The following is a 17,932-nucleotide window of genomic DNA, read 5'->3' as shown; positions in this document are numbered from 1 at the left end:
AGTTTCTGTTTGCTTTTCTAAAAATAATTTTGATTATTTTCTTATCATTTTTATGTATTTTTATATATTGCTTTTCTAATTTTCTTTAATTCTTCATTTGTGTTTTCCTTTAACCCTTTTAAGCACATTTAAGTGTTATTTTAAATTCTTTTATCTAGTAAGTCTGATGTGTGTGTTTCTTCCAAGAGAGTTTCTGAAAACTTATTTTGTTTTTGCAAATAGGTGATGTTTTCCTGTTTCTTTGTATGCCTTGTAATCTTTTGTTAAAAACTGGGCATTGAGGAGGACTCAAGATGGCGCTGTGAGAACAACCCAGGATTGGAGCTCGCGTTGAATCCGCAAACGGTGAGTCTGAGCTGCATTTCCAGACTGATCTTTGTTGCCCACAGAACGGGGAAACTCCCAAGTATAAAAAAGACACGGGATGCCAGGCAGTAGGTCTGCCTGGCGAAGCCGGCAGCCTGGGCGGCGGCGGCCGGCCCTATCCAGCAATCCCCACAGGGCGCGCTTGTCTGGGTGCCTTGTTGAACTGGCAACCTGAGACTTGAGAGGGCTGGGCTTGAGACTGAACGAGACTTGGACAGAAGCCCAGCCCAGGGGATTGTAGGGACAGATCGTTTGGGATACCCAGTGGGACGAACAAAACCGCGATTTCAAACTATCCCGAGCAGACGGCCCGAGACGCTCTGTGGGGGAGGGGCGTCCACCACTACCGAGGCAACCCGCCCCAACTGAGATAAACGCCCACTACTGACGCAGCCAGCCGTTGCCGAGGCAACCCACCCCAACTGAGATACACGCCCACTGCTGATGCAGCCAGCCATTGCCGAGGCAACCCATCCCTACTGGGATACACGCCCACTGCTGACGCAGCCTGCCGTTGCTGAGGCAACACGCTACAACCAAGAGACTCCGCAGCAGGGCATGGCGGAGACCACAGCAGAGCCTGTAGGAATGGGGTGAATCACACAACAGCAGGGTGGAGACTCGGCAGTCAAACAGTGTCTAGTCTGCCTTCTACCTGGGCAGGACACCTCATCGAACATCCAAAAATAAAGCCCAAACCCCTCAACACAGAGCATTTGAGGGAAAAAAAACAAAAGGGTTTTTTAATGAGCTCTGTTGCAGCAGAATCAAACATAGCAGCCTAACAGCCCTGAAGGAACAACAGAGTGCACAGCTCAGCAATTAAACCCCTATAAAGTACAAACTGTCTCCTCAAACACCTCCCTGACCCCTCTATATCCAAAAGACTGACATTAGGCAGGCATCATCCTGGGACAAAGATAGCAGAAAAAGAAACTGGTAGCATCCCTCACTGTGCCACAGCTGCTAGAGGTGCACCCCAGACAAGCAGGGTCTGGAGCGGACCTCAGCAGTCATACAGCGAAGGGGCTAGACTGGTAGAAGGAAAATCAAGCAACAGAAATACTTCATCATCAACATTCTGGGTGTCCACTCAGAGACCCAATCAAAAAGTCAGCAACTACGCAGATGACCAGCGGAAAAATCCACAAAGATGGGAAGAAACCAGCGCAAAAAGGAGGAAAACAGCCGAAACCAGAACATCTCGCCTCCTAGAAAGGACCAAAACTCCTCACCAGCAAGGGAACAAAGCTGGACGGAGAATGACTGTGACGAAATGACAGAATTAGACTTCAGAAGATGGATAATGAGAAACTTTTGTGAGCTAAAAGATCATGTATTAAATCAATGCAAAGAAACTAAGAACCTTGAAAAAAGATTTGAAAAAAGATTCGAGGAAATGATAACAAGAATGGATAACTTAGAGAGGAATATGAATGAATTAAAGGAGCTGAAAAACACAATACGAAAATTCGCGAAGCAAACACAAGTTTCAATAGCCAAGCAGAGGAAAGAATATCTGAAGTCGAAGACCAACTCAATGAAATAAAATGAGAAACCAAGATCAGAGAAAAAAGCATAAAATGGAATGAAGAAAGTCTCCAAGAAATGTGGGACTATGTGAAAAGACCTAACCTACGTTTGATAGGTGTACCAGAAGGGGACGAAGAGAATGAATCCAAGCTGGAAAATACTCTTCAGGACATCATCCAGGAAAATTTCCCCCACCTAGCAAGACAGGCCAACACTCAATTGCAGGAAATACAGAGAACACCACAAAGATATTTCGCAAGAAGAGCAACCCCAAGGCACATAATCGTCAGATTCAACAAGGTTGAAATAAAGGAGAGAATACTAAGGGCAGCCAGAGAGAAAGGTCGGGTCACCCACAAAGGGAAGCCCATCAGACTCACAGCAGATCTCTTGGCAGAAACACTACAAGCCAGAAGAGAGTGGGGGCCAATATTCAACATTCTTAAAGAAAAGAACTTTCAACCCAGAATTTCATATCCAGCCAAACTGAGCTTCAGAAGTGAAGGAAAAATAAAATCCTTTGCGAACAAGCAAGTACTCAGAGATTTTGTCACCACCAGGCCTGCTTTACAAGAGCTCCTGAAAGAGGCACTACACATAGAAAGAATCAACCAGTAGCAGCCACTCCAAAATCACACTGAATGCTAAAGAGCTTCAACATAATGAAGAATCTACAACAACTAACAGGCAAAACAGCAACTTAGCATCAAACTGGCAGTATCAAATTCACACATAACAATACTAACCCTAAATGTAAATGGACTAAATGCACCAATCAAAAGACACAGACTGGAAAATTGGATAAAAATCCAGAACCCATCAGTGTGCTGTATCCAGGAAACCCATCTCACATGCAAGGATACACAAAGGCTCAAAATAAAGGGATGGAGGAAGATTTACCAAGCTAATGGAAAGCAAAAAAAAGCAGGAGTTGCAATTCTCATCTCTGATAAAATAGACTTTAAAGCAACAAAGATCAAAAGAGACAAAGAAGGCCATTACATAATGGTAAAAGGATCAATACAACGAGAAGAGCTAACGATCCTAAACATATATGGACACAATGCAGGAGCACCCAGATACAGAAGGCAAGTTCTTAATGACTTACAAAAGGACTTAGACTCCCACACAATAAAAGTGGGAGACTTTAACACTCCACTGTCAATATTAGACAGATCAACCAGACAGAAAATCAACAAGGATATCCAGGGCTTGAACTCAGACCTGGAGCAAGCAAACCTGATAGACATTTACAGAACTCTCCACCCCAAATCCACAGAATACACATTCTTCTCAGCACCACATCACACCTACTCTAAAATTGACCACATAATTTGAAGTAAAGCACTGCTCAACAAATGCAAAACAACTGAAATCATAACAAACAGCCTCTCAGACCATAGTGCAATCAAGTTAGAACTCAGAACTCAGAAACCGACCCAGAACCGCACAGCTTCATGGAAACAGAACAACTGGCTCTTGAATGTTGACTGGGTAAACAACGAAATGAAGTCAGAAATAAAGAAGTTCTTCGAAACCAATGAGAACGAAGACACAACATGCCAGAACTTCTGGGACACATTTAAAGCAGTCTCTAGAGGAAAGTATATAGCAATAAGTGCCCATATGAGAAGAATGGAGAGATCCAAAATTGACACCCTATCGTCAAAATTGAAAGAGCTAGAGGACCAAGATCAAAAAAACTCAAAACCCAGCAGAAGACAAGAAACAACTAAGATCAGAGCTGAGCTGAAGGAGATTGAGACACGAAAAACCCTTCAAAAAATCAATAAATCCAAGAACTGGTTTTTTGAAAAGATCAACAAAATAGACAGACCCCTAGCCAGATTGATTAAAAATAAAAGAGAGAACAACCAAATAGATGCAATAAAAAATGATAAAGGGGAAATCACCACAGATTCCACAGAAATTCAAACCATCATCAGAGAATATTACAAACAACTCTATGCGCATAAACTAGTAAACCTGGAAGAAATTGATAAATTCCTGGACTCCTGTGTCCTCCCAAGCCTAAACCAGGAGGAAGCTGAAACTATGGATAAACCAATAACAAGGTCTGAAGTTGAGGCAGAAATTAAGAGCCTACCACACAAAAAAAGCCCAGGTCCAGACGGGTTCACAGCCGAATTCAACCAGACACACAAGGAGGAGCTGGTACCATTCCTTCTAAAACTATTTCAAACAATCCAAAAAGAGGGAATCCTTCCCAAATCATTTTATGAGACCAACATCATCCTGATACCAAAACCCGGCAGAGACCCAAAGAGAAAAGAAAACTTCAGGCCAATATCCATGATGAACATAGATGCAAAAATCTTCAATAAGATATTGGCAAGCCGATTGCAACAGCAAATCAAAAAACTTATTCATCATGATCAAGTAGGATTCATCCCGTGGATGCAAGGCTGGTTCAACATACGCAAGTCTATCAACGTAATTCACCACATAAACAGAACCAAAAACAAAAACCACATGATTATCTCAATTGACACAGAGAAGGCATTTGACAAAATTCAACAGCCCTTTATGCTAAAAACCCTCAATAAACTCGGTATCAATGGAATGTATCTCAATGTAATAAAAGCTATTTATGACAAACCAACAGCCAATATCATACTGAATGGGCAAAAAACTGGAAGCATTCCCTTTGAAATCTGGCACTAGACAAGGATGCCCTCTCTCACCACTCCTATTAAATATAGTACTGGAAGTTCTAGCCAGAGCAATCAGGCAAGAAAAAGAAATAAAGGGTATTCAAATAGGAAAGGTGGAAGCCAAATTGTCTCTATTTGCAGACGACATGATAGTATACCTAGAAGACCCCATCGCCTCAGCCCAAAAACTCCTGAAACTGATAAGCAACTTCAGCAAAATCTCAGGATATAAAATCAATGTACAAAAATCACAAGCATTCGTCTACACCAATAACAGACTTAAAGAAAGCCAAATCAAGAGCGAACTGCCATTCGCAATTGCTACAAAAAGAATAAAATACCTTGGAATACAACTCACAAGGAACGTAAGAGACCTCTTCAAGGAGAACTACAAACCACTGCTCAACGAAATCAGAGAGGACACAAACAGATGGAGAAACATTCCATGTTCATGGTTAGGAAGAATTAATATCGTGAAAATGGCTATACTGCCCAAAGTAATTTACAGAATCAACGCTATCCCCATCAAGCTACCATTGACTATCTTCACAGAACTGGAAAAAACCACCATGAACTTCATATGGAACCAAAAGAGAGCCTGCATAGCCAAGTCAATTCTAAGCAAAAAGAACACAGCCGGGGGCATCACACTACCGGATTTCAAACTATACTACAAGGCTACAGTAATCAAAACAGCATGGTACTGGTACCAAAACAGAGGTATAGACCAATGGAACAAAACAGTGGCACCGGAGGCAACACAACATACATACAACTATACAATCTTTGATAAACCTGACAAAAACAAGCAATGGGGAAAGGATTCCATGTTTAACAAATGGTGTTGGGAAAACTGGCTAGCCATGTGCAGAAAGCAGAAACTGGACCCCTTCCTGACACCTTACACTAAAATTAACTCCAGATGGATTAAAGACTTAAACATAAGACCTGGCACCATAAAAACCCTAGAAGGAAATCTAGGCAAAACCACCCAGGACATAGGAGTAGGCAAGGACTTCATGAACAAAACACCAAAAGCATTGGCAACAAAAGCCAAAATAGACAAATGGGACCTAATCAAACTTCACAGCTTCTGCATGGCAAAAGAAACAGTAACTAGAGTGGATCGTCAACCAACAGAATGGGAAAAAATTTTCGCAGTCTACCCATCTGACAAAGGGCTGATATCCAGAATTTACAAAGAACTCAAACAGATTTATAGGAAAAAAACAAACAAGCCCATTCAAAAGTGGGCAAAGGATATGAACAGATACTTTACGAAAGAAGACATATATGAGGCCAACAATCATATGAAGAAATGCTCATCGTCACTGGTCATCAGAGAGATGCAAATCAAAACCACATTGAGATACCATCTCACGCCAGTTAGAATGGCGATCATTAAAAATCTGGAGACAACAGATGCTGGAGAGGATGTGGAGAAAAAGGAACACTTTTACACTGTTGGTGGGAGTGTAAATTAGTTCAACCATTGTGGAAGACAGTGTGGCGATTCCTCAAGGCCTTAGAAATAGAAATTCCATTTGACCCAGCAATCCCATTACTGGGTATATATCCAAAAGACTATAAATCGTTCTACTATAAGGACACATGTACACGAATGTTCATTGCAGCACTGTTTACAATAGCAAAGACCTGGAATCAACCCAAATGCCCATTGATAATAGACTGGATTGGAAAAATGTGGCACATATACACCATGGAATATTATGCAGCAATCAGAAATGATGAGTTTGTGTCGTTTGTAGGGACATGGATGAATCTGGAAAACATCATCCTCAGCAAACTGACACAAGAACAGAAAATGAAACACCGCATATCCTCACTCATAGGTGGGTGATGAAAAATGAGAACACATGGACACAGAGAGGGGAGTACTAAACACTGGGGTCTATTGGGGGGAAAAGGGGAGGGCCAGTGGGAGGGGGAGGTGGGGAGGGATAGCCTGGGGAGAAATGCCAAATGTGGGTGAAGGGGAGAAGAAAAGCAAAGCACACTGCCATGTGTGTACCTACGCAACTGTCTTGCATGCTCTGCTCATGTACCCCAAAACCTAAAATCCAATAAAAAATTAAAAAAAAACAACAACAAAAAAAACTGGGCATTTAAAGAAACAGATGACTCTCTCAGACTTTAAAGACTGGTGTGGCAGACTTTTGCTAATTAGGAAAACATGTCATAAGTCTGGATCAGCCTGGGATAAAGCCTTAAGTTCTTTTTAGGTATTTTCCCGGCATGTGTCTTGCCTGGGCCTGTATGTGTGTGTATGCTTTTTCTCTTTTTCTTTCCTCAATTGCTCCCATATAAACAGCTGCTTTTACATGTCTTGACCCTCACTCAGCTTCTCTCACGCTGAGGCCTGAGATGTTCTATTGTATTTCTCTGCTTATGTTCCACTGGCCCAGGTGTCCATAGTCTTCAACCTCCCCTTTAGCTCTCCCATGCCTTGGTGTCTGCCATTGCTTTACAAGGCTTCCAGCAGCCTGAGATCCAAGCCATGGCATCATTCTCCACCTGAACTCCCAGCCAGGCAAAACAGAAACCAGTCCTTTGGGCAGTCACATACAGAGTAGACTACTACAGATTAGTGCTACTCTTTTTCTTCTAGCCTGAGGGAAGAAACTGGGAATTGTGCTGCAAGATGCCAAGGGGGGTAGAGCAAGGGTAGATATAAATTTAACAGCATTTCCTGCTGGCTTAAATGTAACTTTTTCTTGATTTGATGTTTTCTTAGTTGCTGTAGAAGTTGGATTTGTTTCAGAGCTCCTATAAAGTTTTTATCATCTCTAGTTGCTTTTCTAATATTTCCATGGGGAACAAAGGTTTGAAGTTTCCAGTCCATTGTCTCACTGACATCACTCCTGACAAGCCCATTTTTAAAATTATGGAACTAAGACTCAGAAAAGCTATTAAGTGACAGCAGTTTGACTAAAATCTGTGAATGTGAATTTTTAGACTGTGTTTCCTCTTCTACACAGTTAACCTCAGCTCGCCTTCTAATAATCAGAGTAATAATAATGTGCATACAAATGGCATGCTACAGTTTAAAAACTAGTTTTGTTTTCTTATTAGACATCTAGAGATCCTGTGTAGGGTAGTTGGGAGAGGGGGAAATGTCTCATTTGCTAGATAAAGAAACTGGGCTATTTGTCCAAAGTCACATACAAACTAGTGGAAAACTTGTGTTAGTTTTTTGACTCCACAGGGCCATTTTGTCATCTGCCCTACACTTTCAGAGGCTTGGAAGGTGCAGGTGGAAGGATGAGGAAAAGCATATCAGAGAGGGATATTCTTCAGGCAGGCACCTCACCTTCCCCTACACCAGAAGGTGCCTGCTGTGCAAAAGCCATAGTCTATGGCCTGTGAGAAATCCCTGGAATGGAGCAATGGAGGGAAGAGTCATGGGGTGGGTCAGAAGCCTGAATTCCAGGCCCCTCTGAGCATCCGCCTCTCTGGACCTTGGTTGTGCAGAGTTTGCGCTGACACTTCCTCCTGTTCCCTTGTCCAGGTCTGCTGGCCTGCTCCTCTCCCTCCTTCTCACATCCCAGACTCCACAGGGACAGCTTGAAGGCTGCCCCACACCTGGATCCAGTCCCATGGCCAGGACTTCCCTGTGCCCACCTCTTTCATGACAAAACCTGCCCTGGCTGCTGTCCTAGGTGGGGATGGTGGGAGGAGAAGAGGCTGCCCAGGGCTGCAGCTTTTATTCTCCGAAGCCAGAAACACACCCTAGGAGATTTCATCAGGACTTCTGCTCCCAGACCCCTTTTTCTCCAGACACCCTGATTCCCAAGACCTCAACTCACCTCCTTGGAAGTCTCTTCTCAGTCAATGCCCTGTCTCCTGAGTGGGCCCCAGTCTTCCCTGCTTTCTGCCACCCCCTGGGAGGTCCCAGACCACGTAAACATGCCCATAGCTGTGAGAGTTGTGCAGGAACAGCCCCAGGGACATGGCCTCATTGTGGTGTGCAGAGAGGGCCTGTAGTGAAAACCGGCATGCACACTTCTACACCAGGACAGTGGAGCCTGCCATCCACCCTTGGCTGGGGATGGAGAAGCAGCACCTAAGGCCTTCCTCGCAGGTGAAGTTAACTACAGGAGTAGTTAACAGTACAGTCTCTAAAGCTAAGTTATTGTTGGGTGTGGAAAACAGAGAATAGGAGCATACAGTTGATGTTCTGTGGTGGTCACTAATTTTCAAAAAATAATTGGACAGTTTTTCTCCAGTTACTAATTGTTTGAGACACTTAGATCATGATAGCAATAAATACAAAATCTGAACTACAGTGCAATGGTTTCTAACAATCTTGAACCTGGGTCTGGTTTGCAGAGTAAGGGAACTAAGGAAAGTAAAGGAAAGTGCGAATTAACCTGGAAGGTTATCTGGGGAGTAACAACATCTCGGGAGCATATATAGAGCCCAAGGTAGAGGGCTTTTGAAGTGCTTTTGATGTGAAATTCTTTTACAAGCAATTTCCCTCAGTCCCCTCAGAAGAAACCTTTAACTATATTTTTTTAGTGTATCAGCTGCTTGACGCATCTAGCTGCTTCCTCAGTGCCTCCAATTACCACTCTTATCACTCTCCCTTTCTCTATATTATTTGACTTTCATTTGCATAAAGTGAAACTGTCTTCCAACTCCATGAGGTTTCAGGCAGAAAGGCTACTGAATAGTCAACATTCACATTTCACTCCACCTGTGCTTAGACAAAGACAGATGCAATGAATCCCAGAACAGTTCTTCAATCAATAGAGTATCTTTTCTTAAAATTAAGAGTGTTTGGAGAGAAGGGATACATTGGTGAAGCAAGGGATTTATATGGCAGTAGAACTATGCTGTGGGACATGATGGTGGATACGTGGCATTGTGAATTTCTCAGAACTCAGAGTGCACAACGCAAAGACTGAACCCTAACAATGTAGATTAGAGATTATAGTTAACAATAATGTATTGTTAATTTTTGCTAATTTTAACAAATGTGCCACACTAATGCAAGACATTGACAATAGAGAAACTGGAGGAGCAGCATGCTTAGCAACTCTGTGTACTTCCTTCTCAACTTTTTGTAAGTTTAAAACTGCTCTAAAACTAATCTATTAATTTTAAAAAGTAAGTGTTCACGTTTCCACTACTTATAAAATTTACCATGAAATAAAATGGCCTTTCTTTGACAATATTTGTAGTCAGTCAATTAAATTTTGCTTTAAAAGATGGTTGACTTAAAAATATATTAAATTGGTTAATATGCACACACAGTTGTTCGTAAGCACATGCAGAGACACACATACACATGCTCAGGCACACACAGGCATGTACACACACATAGAGACTGATATTCACCATCATACTACACATGAGTACATGTGTAGAGACCCACATACACACATACACAGGTGCACAATCACACACGTCTTTACACACAGGATTCCAAAATAGAACAATATCCTGCGTGTGTTCACTCAGAACTACCTCACATGGTGTCTCCCTCCTGCACGGCAGGGTCAGTTAGGAAGTGACTTTGCTTCTCCCTCTCAGTCCACCAAAGCACTGTCAGATGCAAGAGCCATGGTCATGCATACAAGAACCCCACAGTCAAGGCTGAATAGGCTGAGGAGGTGATGATATGGAGCCATCTGAAAGGGACACAAGGTCAGAAGTGTTAAGCTCATCTCTATTTTCACTACAGAAAAACAGAAGGCAGGGCTGGGCACAGTGGCTCACGCCTATGATTCCAGCACTTTGGGAGGCCGAGGTGGGTGGATCACGAGGTTAAGAAATTGAGATTATCCTGGTCAACATGGTGAAATCCCGTCTCTACTAAAAATACAAAAATTAGCTGAACATGGTGGCACCCTCCTGTAGTCCCAGCTCCTCAGGAGGCTGAGGAAGGAGAATTGCTTGAACCCAGGAGGTGAAGGTTGCAGTGAGCCAAGATCGTGCCATTGCACTCCAACCACCTGGGTAACAAGAGTGAAACTCCATCTCAAAAAAAATAAGGAAAACAGAAGGCATGTGTGCCTGGCCTCCAACATGGGCCAGTGGTCCCCAACCTTGTGTATCTCAAGATCTGCAGAGTTTGGAAACATATAGATCCTTGGTGAAAGTTCTGATTCAGGAGATCAGATGAGGTATAGATTTCCATATTACAGAATAATAAAAATTTCATAGATGGTTCTGTTGTTCAGCCAAGATTTATAAATCACTAAAATAGACCATTGAAAAACACTTGATTTTAAGGATATGGGTATGGAAAAGGATTTAGGAGATGTCCTGACATCCTCTCTCTTCCAGAACCTTATTTGTTTCTTCATAGGCATATGCCATGTTTGGTAATGTCACACTAACCTGTTTTGTGTCTGTCTCTCTCACTAGAATGTCAGCTTCCTAAGGGCAGGCATTGTGGCTGCTATATTCCTAGTGACTGGTAAAGCATAGTGCTCAAAAATATTCACTGAATGAATGATGAAGAGCTGACTTTATGTATTTTTTATTGCCTTATAGTTTAGATAATGGCTATATATTTTTTCCTGTAGAATAGATATGAGAGTACAAACGTGGTAGAAAAATCTACAAACACTATTATTATAGGTAGCTTAGACAGGCATAAGTTGGGCAGAAGAGGGCTCTCCCCCCACCCACCAGAAATGTCAGGTGATCATCAGGTGGTGGTTTAGCAATTATCACAATGCCTCTGGAAAACTGATAATTTGGCAGCTGGTGTCAGGGAGAGACAATCTCTTGATGGTTCACACTGTCACACTAAAGTGTTGATTGAATGCAAGCACCAGGGAGAAGCAACTTCCAAAACAGCTAAAAGCATCTGCATTTGGTAATGAAATCTTAGATACTGGGCAAGTGAGGCCAGGCATTTAGAGACAAAATGGTGGAGTACAACCTTCCAGGAGCACTCCACCAGAAAAGCGAAGAAAGTCCCAGATGGGCCAGCGCACAACTTCCTGAACACACTCCCAAGTGTAAGAAGGGCACTTGCTGAGGGAGGAATCTTGGGAAAAGGGCAGAAGACACAAGATGGGCCGGCATATAAAGTCTGAGGATGAAGGCCAAATGCTTCACTTGACCTTCTCAGTGCCCACTTAGGTCTTTTCCAAGTGTACTCTCCTTTCTTTTCTGCTCTAAAGATTTTTAATGAACTCCTGTTCCAAAACTTCCACTCCTGTTCCAAAACTTACCTCAGTCTCTTTTCTGCCTTATGCTCCTGAGTTGAGTTCTTTCTTCTGAGGAGGCAAGAATTGAGGTTGCTGCAAACTCGTACAGATTCACCACCAGTAACTCACATACCTTCTACCCCTCACACTATCGCATGTGCAAACAGCAGTGACTGATGAAAGGCTGGGAGAGCTCTTAGCTCTCAAGGCTATAGACTAAGGGAAAAGAGAGGAATAAGGTTAGGGGCGTGTGTGTGACCCTTTCACTGAGTTGAAGGTGAGTGTATGTGACCCTTTCACTGAGTTGAAGGTGAGGCCATCCTGAGACCCTCACTTCCAGCATGGAACAGTGATCCAGGACCCCTCCGAGTCTGGGGCTCCAGGCCCTGTCCTGTCTTCTTCAGGACACTGAGCACATCTGTTTCCAGAGATTTCTGGCTGCCACACTGAGGAGGAAGGGAATCATCCCCTCACCTTCTGAAGCTGACTTTTAAAGCATTGGATTTGTGGATCCCCAGGCTCATATGCCAGTTCTGAGATAATGGGAAAGTGGATGTGAAAGGGTGGGGAGAAGAAGGGATCCTTGCCTACTACATTTCATGGCTGCTTTCCCCATGCCATAGAGGCCACTGCCTGGGGATGGGCAGAAGAGATGGAAAGAAGTGGCCAGAATGAATTTGTGCACACATGCACAGGCATGCACATATACACAGACATGCTGTATGCACATACACTTGCACATATGTGCACATGAACACACACCCCACTGCAGGAAGAAAGACTGTGGCTTGCAGGCTGGTCTCTGGGCTGGGCAGGTCCTGGGAAGCCCCGAGGCTGACCCCATGGAGTCGGTCAGAAGGTGCTGCTGCTGCTCAGGCTCCTGGCTGGATGCCCCTCCTACAGGATTGATGTTCCCCAGAGAATGGGGAAGAATCAGAAGCTGTTTCCTTCCCTAGCTGCCTGAGAATGCCTAGGGCTTCTGCTATAGAATAAAATTCAGGTCCCCTCACCCAGTGCAGTAAATACCTACACCGAGGTCTTTGCAGTGATAGAAAGAAAGGCATTCATTGCCGGGCACCAAGCAGGGAGAATCTGGGCAGCTCCTGCTTAAGTCCCAAACTCCCCAGTGGCTTGTAGGTAAGGGATTTTAAAACCAGGAGTACATTTCAGGAAAGCAGAAGCTACAGGCAAAATCACAAATCAATACACTGAAGTTACACATTGGTTTTGCCTTAAAAGGATAAGATATTTTGAAGTGGGGGCACACAGGTCATCGGTGGATTCAAGGATCTTCTGATTTGCAGTTGGTTAAGGTAGAGAAGCTTCGTTTAAACGTTTGGGGTCAGTAGAAGAATGTTAACTGGTTATGGGGAGTGATTTTCTTTAAGTCTCTCAGAAGAAACTTAGAACCAAGGGTGGTAGTTAGTTTAGACTTCATTTCCCCTTTACCTGGGGTGTACAGGAGGATCCATTCTGTGGGGGTCTTCCATGGGGGTCTTCTGTGGGGGTCCAGGCCTCTGTATCACAATCAGGAACATAAGGTAGGTGATTACCTTTGGTTTCTATAGGGAAAGATAACATCTCTGGGACTCTAACTTCTTTAGCTATTGTTTTAGCCTACTGTTACCTTCTTGTTTAACAGGTCACCTATTTACTTCTCGGAGATAGCTGGTTGCTGGAATTTCCCTTGAAAAAACTCAGGAGTTTCCTTTATTTCCATGCTTGAGGTCCATAGGCTCCTTAAAAAGCATGTTCTTGTTTTGTCTCTCACCCCTTGCCCCAGATTAACATAGTCAAGAATCCAGTAAAATTCATTGAAAATAAAACTTCTATGTGTCTCATTTGGGAAGAAACAACTGTGTGGCTTCAGGAGCCACAGCTGCTCAGGTGAGCCTCATTCTTGAGCTCTGTCCCAAGGCTGCTGTAGGCCACACATCCCCATTCTGAGGACTAGAATCCCACCCCTTGAGACACAGCAGGCCACTTGCAAATTCTTTGGGAGGTCTTGCATTTCTCCTGCAGGCCTGACCTCTGGAACCTCTCCCCTCATCCCACCCCTCTCCCAAAGTACCCCCCCAACCACACGGCCATACCCCACTGTGTGGCTGTGACTCTTCCAGACTAAGAGTTCAGTGGGAGTCCACTGTGGGATTCTGCCCCTTTCCCCTCAACCTGGCTTAGCACAGGCTGCATGGCAGACACCATCTGTCCACCTATCAGTTTATTACTGGAAAGGAGTCCCGATCCAGACCCTAAGAGAGGAAGAATTCAGGGTGAGTCCACAGAGTAGTGGTTAAGTAAATTTACTAAGAAAGTAAGTGAATTAAAAAATGGCTACTCGATAGGCAGAGAAGGGTGTTCCCAAAGGCAAGAGGAGGAACACATCTGCCTCAGGTTTAATGCCTGTTTATATGTAGGAAAGTAAAGCAGAAATCATGGGTCAGGGACAATGTGCTCCACTATGAGAGTTTGTGACAAAGCATTGTTTATCTTGTGTACATACTGTCTTCCAAAGGAAAATATATTACTATCTTTAAAGAGAAACTTATTTGTAAACTAAGAGTACTTCTTCTCTTAAGCTCTCAGGAAAAAATCAGGACATTTTCTGGGTCTGTGAAGCCCTGGATCTCTTTAGTAAACATTAACTTGTTCCCTTGGCTGCAACCATTTTGTAACCAAGAATGCCCAACCTCCTGGAAGTGTATCCCAGCAGGTCTCAGCCTAATTTTTCCGACCCCTATTCAAGATGGAGTCTCTCTGGTTCCAATGCCTCTGTCAAATTCACACTTATCCTCAGCTCTTCCGTCCCCAGCCCACTGAGCCCAAGGAGAAGCACAGGGGATTCTTCGCCAACACCATTGGGTGTACTGCCCACACAGACAAGATAGTTTATTAAAGGACTTAGAGAGCCCCATCTTAGGTGGTTCTGGTTACAGCCCGAGGACTGTAAACCAAAAACAAACAAACAAAAATTATAAACCCCTAAATCAACTAATGAATCATCCCTTCAGCCAAGGGCACTCCAAAGTTAACCTGAAAAATTAATTCAGGCCATGATGGAAATTGGGTGTCAGACGTGCCTCATTATAACCTCCTCCCTTTTGGAATTCAGGCCCAGCTGACCAGCATCAATATCAATGCAAGACTTTAAGACTAATAGAAGAGACTCTAAGTCTGATAAGAAACATTTACAGTCTATCGCCTCTGAAGCCTGATACCTGGAGGTTTCATCTGCATGAGAAAACCTTGCTCTCTGCAACTTGTTATGGTAACTCAGACATTCCTTTCTATTGATTCTGGTTCTTTAGTTAATAACCAACTGCCAATTGGAAAGTCTTTGAATCAGCCTGTGACCTGGAAGCCACTCCCTGCCTTTTTGGTTGCCCCAGCTTTCCAGATGGAACCCATGTACATCTTACATGTGTTGATTAATGTCTCATGTCTCCCTCAAGTGTATAGAAACCACGCTGCAGCCCAACTTTCTTGGGCATACATTCTTAGGATCTCCTGGGGCTGTGTCACAGGCCATTGGTAACTCATATTTTGCTCAGAATAAATCTCTTCAAATATTTCAGATTTCAGCTCTTTTCATGGACAGAACTAAACTCTAACTTTTTTTACTTCTGGCTCAAATTCCTATCTAAGGGGTTGGGGGAGTCATGCCCTACAGACCATAAAATCTAGGTAGGCAGATTTGTATTAATCTGGTACAACATGATTTATATCCAGTCTGACTCTGGTATAGCATCACATGACAGCAGACCATGAAGGACATAAATATATTTTACTCCAAAATGTATTTTTACATATTTTGAAATGGCCCTGCAAATAGTCTTTTGTGGAAGAAATTTGTATCTGTAAACAATTTCCATTCCTGTAGCCAGACCTCCCTTTTCAGACCTTTTCTGGATCGAAGAGAGAGCCTGACACATTTTTTTTTTTTTTGAGACAGAGTTTTGCTCTTGTTACCCAGGCTGGAGTGCAATGGTGCGATCTCGGCTCACCGCAACCTCTGCCTCCTAGGTTCAGGCAATTCTCCTGCCTCAGCCTCCTGAATAGCTGGGATTACAGGCACGCACCACCATGCCCAGCTAATTTTTTTGTGTTTTTATTAGAGATGGGGTTTCACCATGTTGACCAGGATGGTCTCAATCTCTTTACCGAGCCTAACACGTTTTAAGATCTGAGCAGAGCCATTCACCGTCTATTCTCTCTGAGGAACACCACCTACAAGGCTTCATCTATGTAGCAAGAACCTTGGCCCCACAACTCCCTTGTCTTATCTCGGATATTCTTTCCTACCTTTTTCAAATCTATAAGACAAAGCTTAACTCTCTCAACCAATTGTCCACTAAAGAATCCCTAAAACCAACCTATGACATGTAAGTGCAGCTGCTCCACCCCACTAGAAGATGTCCTGACTTTTTGGAATGAACCAATGTATACCTTCCATGTATTTATTTTGATTTTACATGCAATTCCTGGTCTCCTGAAATGTATAAAGCAAACTGTAACTTGACCACTTTAGGCTCATTTTCTCAGGACCTCTTGAGATTGGGTAATCCCAGGCTGCATTCACTGATACTGGCTCAGAATAAACCTCTTTAAATATATTTTGACAGAAATTGTCTTTTTCCATCATTACCCCTAGGCATGTGCTTTTGCCTCCTCTTTCTTGCCAGAGAGACACAATCTTTTGGCAAAACTATTCAAACAAGACTGTTTTGACACTTTCCTTTCTTTCTTTCTTTCTTTCTTTCTTTCTTTCTTTCTTTCTTTCTTTTCTTTCTTCTTTCTTTCTTTCTCTTTTTCTTTCTTTTTCTCTCTCTTTCTTTCTCTCTCTCCCTCTCTTTATTTCTCTTTCTTCTTTCTTTCTTTCTTTCTTTCTTTCTTTCTTTCTTTCTTTCTTTTTTTCTTTCTTTCTATTTTCTTTCTCTCTCTTTCTTTTTTTTTTTGAGACAGAGTCTCACTCTGTCACCCAGGCTGGAGTGCAGTGGTGGGATCACAGCTCACTGCAGCCTCAACATTGTGAACTGAGGTGATCATCACCCTTCAGCCTTCCAATTAGCTGGGACTACAAGCATGCACCAGCACACTCACCTAATTTTCCTATTTTTTGTAGAGATAGGGTTTCACCCTGTTGCCTAGGCTGACCTTGAACTGCTGAGCTTAAGAGATCTCCCCACCTCCGCCTCTTAAAGTGCTGGGATTACAGACGTGAGTCACTATGCCTGATGTGTGATACGTTTCAAGGAAGTTCATATACAATCTAGAGGCTACTTCTGTTCCTAATTGCTCTCTCAGGAGGTGCCACGTTCTTTATGGGGTAAGATGATGTCTCTCCACTGCTGGTGCCCAAACAGGAGGAGCGATCAATACTTCTTCTTAGGCCAAGACAATATTTTAATCCCAGAGGGGCCTGTGGGTTTATTGGGAAGAACCTTACTGCTGCTTTCCAGAAGAGGACTGCAGAGAGTCCCCAGCTCTGCAGCTGGCACTCAGAGCCTGGTTATGTGCAAGATGCTCTCAGTACCTGCCTGTTCTTCTAACTTCAAGTGAGGGCAAGGGTTGTTGGTGAAGTTTCCAGGACCAGATTGATGTCTATGTGTAGCAGGACTGGCCACGAGAAACAGAGCTCCCAAACACTGAATGGGAAAGGAAAGGGTTTATTACAGCCGAGAGCGAGAAAATCATCTGCCCAAATTCAGCTCATCTAAAAAAGGAAGATTCTGCCTTTACATAGGCTTATAATTTAGATATTACACGTGGAAGTATCTTAGGTTTATAGCTTTAGAAATCCCATATGAAAAGGGTTTCAGTTTACAGTTTCAGGAATCACATATGAAAGGGTTCTGGTTTACAGTTTTAGAACTCACATGCGAAAAGGTTTCTGTTTTGATATTGTTTTAAGTGAAAATAGTGCCTTCTGGAGAGTTTCCTCAAGACCAAGCCGCCATCTACAGGAAGGTGAAACAGGAGGCACCAGTTGTTCAGCCTTTTCTTCTATTGAAATGCAGTGTGATAGTCAAAGGGGAAGTTGATCTGAGATGTCTGGGTCTCCTTATTCATATGAACTAGGAAGAATCCAAAACCACCATGACCAGAAGGCCTGTGTGTGAATGCACACTTGATATCTGATGACCTAATTGTATCACATCTTTGCAGGGAGGT

Source organism: Callithrix jacchus, chromosome 10 (genome assembly GCF_049354715.1).
Source record: "Callithrix jacchus isolate 240 chromosome 10, calJac240_pri, whole genome shotgun sequence".
NCBI lineage: Eukaryota > Metazoa > Chordata > Mammalia > Primates > Cebidae > Callithrix > Callithrix jacchus.
Note: the sequence above shows the minus strand (reverse complement) of the source record.